Raw genomic sequence first — 5,023 nt, 5'->3', positions numbered from 1 at the left:
ATAAAGGAGAATTAAGTGATTAGTACTTCTTCCATTTAAACCGCTGTCGTCTTTTTTATTATTATATCGTATTATATTGTTGATAATTATGTTAAGATTTAAATATCTTTATTTAACTGAGTAAAAATGATCATTCCTTTATACGAAAATAAAAATAAAAAGAATACAAGGTACTATGAAGAAAATTAATATCATCTAAACAAGTCAAAAACCTACACTTATATATCAGTTTAAAATAATCTTACCATTTTTTCCACTTACAGACTTTTCCTTTTTTTTTCTCCTGTCATTTTTTCCTGTGGCTCTTCCGTTCAGAATTGGAACCAAATCCATTGTAGAATTGAAAAACAAAATTGCAAGATTCAATTTTGAAAAAAAAAACTCTCCACAGAAATATAGCCTACACTGTTAAAAATGAATTTTGTTATTTGTGATTGCTCTTAGTTTTTAATTATTAAAAATAATTTGTCAGATCCTATTGTTTGATTATGTTAAACAAGTGAGGTTTTTTTTTTTGCTCGCCCTCTTTTTCCTTTTGTGATTGTTTTATTTATAATGTTTAGTGTTGACTTTTTTTAAAGTATCAAATACTGTGCCTGTGTAATAGTAATAAATTATTCTAAATAAACAAACAAAACAAAAACAAATTATATGCCTCTTTATTCTATATAATATACAATTTTTACTAAAATCGTATCAGACCCCTTTATTTGTTTGTGCTATGAAACAAAATGACGTCACGTATTGTGATCATTACATGTTGGTCAATACCTATGTACAGGGGTGTCAGCAGGATTATATTTTTGGAAGGGATAGGTTTTGGATTTGTTTTTGGAAAAAATTAATTTTTTTTTGATAAAAATTTAATTTCCTATACTAAATTTGTGGAACAAAAAGTCCAAAAATTTACAGTTGACAAAAAATTTGAAAATTAATATTTCAAATATTAACTTTATTAGATTTTTTTTTTAATTTATTGATGTTCATAACAAATTATACTTTTTATAAAATAATTTTACAAATTAAATATAAAATTTTCTTGAGCAAAATTTCAATAATCCACTACTATTTACAAAAAAATTAAATTTTTTACACACTAAATTCAAGAACTATATTTTGAGTATAAAATTTTTTACAAAAAAAAATTAAACATTAAAAACAAAGACATTCGAAATAATCATAAGAAAAACCATTATCAGAACAACAACAACGTTGATTTTTTCTTGTTTCTGACTAAAAATTTCAAGAATAAACTCAAACGTGTTGCACGGAGATAAAACAAAATTTAATAGGAATAAAAGATAGTTTATGTAATTTGGGATATAACAAATATCAGTTCACTAATAATAGGGTAAAAAAATATACTAGGAATTTCTACTAATAATTATTTTGCTGCTTCAACTAATAACTATATTAATTCATTATTGCAAGACTAAGAAATTTACAATCTAATCAACGGTGCACTGTACTTTCTCCTTAAATTATTTCGCCTCAGGACATTTTGCCTTAAAATATTTTGTCTTGGGACATCTTGTCTTAAATCCATTTTATCTTAAGGATATTTTACCTTAAAATATACATGAAAGAGGTTTATATGTCGTTATAGCTTATCTTTTGTTGAAAATGATGTTGTCTATGAATCAGAACAATAATTACTCATTAAATGGTTTTCTTTTGAAGTAATGATGGTATTATGCACTTTCTCATATACAAGGTCCTTCAAGTCAATCTGGACGATCTTTAAATACATCCAGAAGAATAAGGAAAGCATTTAACTCGGGTTTTTTTAAATTTTAAATGGAGAGGTTAACTGTTAGCTTTAAGCTAATAACAACTTTGAATTCAAAACAAGTATTTACAATGGGGGAGGTCCGGAGGAAGAACATCATCTATTTAGCTTGCAAGTACACAGCAGAGCTTAGATCACGAATATCTTCTGGTATCCAAAAAGCACAGTCTACGACGTCTAAACCCGTTTGAAGGAGGAAGGAGAACCCCACAACTCCTGGAGTGATAAAAAATGCACCCCCAGATTCCTCGTATATACCTTGAATATATCTTTTATAACTCCGATTAACCCTTTTTCCAGAGTGCCAAGCCAAGTAATCCGTGTAGCAGTCTCCAGGGCCATAAATACTGACCTTAGGATGAAGTCTCTACAAAATAAAAATCTTTACAGACAAAATGAAGTCCTGTTTTGCAATAATGCAAAACAGGACGGCAGTGTTCGTCCTTTTACGTTTCTATAGATTACATATATTTGCTTGAACGGATGTGGGCACGTCTGAAAAGTTCAATCAGCCATCCATAGACTCGACGATTTTAGTAGTCCAAGTTTTCTAAAACTTAACTTAAAAAGAAGCATTCCTGCCCCTTTAACATCATCCTTGCTGATGTAGTCTGCAAAAAGCAGCAATATAGCTTCAGCCGATGTCTTTTAAAATAGAAACAAATATATGATGGAAAAATCTATAAATAAATATTTAGTGTAAAGTAAGTTACCTTGAGTGATTGAGGCATTAACTGGATAACATCTTCAATTGAGAGAGGCAATGGTGGAAGACTTCCACTTATTTACTGTCTCCTTTGAATAATTTTTCTGAAGCTGCCTTCGCTCGATGTCAGATTGCAATGAATGTTTTGTAAAATATTTGAAATGTCTAGTATAACTCGTCTTGAAGGGACCCTTGGGGTTTTCGAAGTATTCTGCAATTGTTCTTCAACCACCTTCATTGCCATTACCTCTGTTATCCCAGCAAGGTGACTATGGGAAAACTAGTAAATAATCCTAGAGATTTCGTCTTTCACTTCCATGGTCTTGGCCACACTTAAACACTTACTTCTACAAAATATAATTTATAAAAAATGTGGACACAAAAGTCGTACTTATTTACTGTGGGTACAAATGCTGTAGACACAAATGCCCCCGGATGCCAATGACGGAGATACATGTGTGTGGATATAAACGTGGCAGAATCCCAAGTTTCCGGGCAGAATCATGGCCCTTGGGTAATTGGGAGTAACAGAAGTGTCATTTCCCATCTTTCTTGTGTCAAAGGAAAGGGTGGGTACTGTCAGGGACTATGAACTCTTGTCTGACCAAGTGATACCTTGCATGAAAGCTGAGTCCAATGGTATTCAGCTCATGATTTATTAAGACTTGGTCCCCTCTCACAAGTCCTGCAACACAAAACACTTTTTGGAAGAAGAGAAGGTGCCATTTTTGGAGCCCCAGACCTGAGCCTCCAACTCCTCCGATATGAGTACCATGGGTTACTTCTTTTAGGGGTAGCTGAAGAGGAAGGTATCTGTCAATTTCCACAACAGCATCGACTCCTTGAAGGCATCCATCTTCAAGTACTGGAACAAAGTCTCAACCACGGACGTGGTCAAAGCATGTCAATCCTTTAGGCATCATATCGGGCGAATGATTGGGGAAGATGGTAGACACATTAAATGATTTTTTCCTTTGTATTATTTGAACTTCTAAATAAAATTTCAAACCTTCACTTTCTCCCCGTATTGATTAGGATACAGTTAAAGGTGGGACGGATTTATCTTGAACGACCCTGTAATGCATATTTGTCAATCCAAGAGTATCTTCTAGCATTAATAACTCAGGAGGGCTAATGGTTATTAATAATGGAGCTAGGGATTAGTACTTTGTCTGTTGGGAGGGTTGTCCTGTTTGTATACTTTTATTTTTCTTATTATACTAATTTGGCTATGGTTCTAACTCATTACATGGTGAAATGTACATTGTATCTGTGTATTCAAATTTTGTGGCATAACTGTATCATTATGCATTTATTTTTTGGCAGAATATCCCAGAGACAAAATAAATTTGAGGTGAAGTGTCCTTAGGCGAAATAGTTTAAAGCAAGATGTCCTCATGCAAAATAGGTAGTTAAAGAAGAAAATAACTAGTACCCTAATCAACAACTATTAGGAAGTTCATTAATTAGTGTTTAATATGATATCTAAATGAAAGACGTACTTATTTGTAGATAATTGGGTTTTTCTTTTAACTCAAAATGAGCATTACCTTCAGCATCATACATGAAAACGAAAACCAATCTTATTCTAGCCTATTAGTTCAAACAATTAATTTAAACTTCTAATATTTTGTTGCCTTACTTGTTAGTTGACTTCTTGATTGAATCTTTAGTAAAGAAAGATCAGATGTCAATGTAATGCTTCTTTTCCTCCTCTTCTCTCCCCTCTTCTTCATCTACAAACAAATAGTATATTTAAATATTGTTGTATTTCGATATCCTACTTGAGTCTCAATCAATGTAATTGAACTTTGAAACAACAGCAATAATAGAAAAAAAATATTGGAAGTGAGGGATGCAATTGTAATCCTTTTATTGACCAACAAACGAAACTCATTTATAAATACAATGTGGGAAAGCAAAACAGAAGCTTAGGGGGGGGGGCTACTGTCAAGAAGCTTAAGGAGAGTGGAGAAGAATATTACAGTAAGTCATGTAGTTTGGGGACAAAAAAAATACGCAATGATGAGTTGTTGACTGGATTATCGGCGAAAAAAAAGGGGGAAGCCAACGAAAAGTATGCAAATTGTCGTAGAAGAGCTCCAGTCGATCCTAAGACGATGTGATTGGCTGTGGAGGATTTTGGGATAGTCAACATGTCTTCCACCTTTGTCAGCTCTTGGCCATCAAAGTTAGGAAGAAGAGGATGGATAAAAAAACACTTGTTAACACATCGGTCAATAAGTTCGGGGCCCAGATGGTGCCACTAACAATATATTTTACGGAAGTCATAGCATTCTAAAGGTTACTGTACAAATTTCTTGAAGTTTGGTGTATTATTTATCTAAATACAGTGGTTTAAGTGATGCTACTTTTGTAATTCTTAAAAAGTATGGATTCAAAACAATTTCGTGTGTTGATTTATAATTGCTTTTTGATGGGAAAAAACACTGTTCAACCCTAATGTTGGGTTAAAAAATGCTATCCGGACTCTTCCCCATCGAAAACAACCATCAAACAATGGTTTG

The sequence above is a fragment of the Lepeophtheirus salmonis genome, chromosome 13 (genome assembly GCF_016086655.4).
Source record: "Lepeophtheirus salmonis chromosome 13, UVic_Lsal_1.4, whole genome shotgun sequence".
In the NCBI taxonomy this organism is placed as follows: domain Eukaryota; kingdom Metazoa; phylum Arthropoda; class Copepoda; order Siphonostomatoida; family Caligidae; genus Lepeophtheirus; species Lepeophtheirus salmonis.
This window is presented reverse-complemented; position numbering follows the sequence as displayed.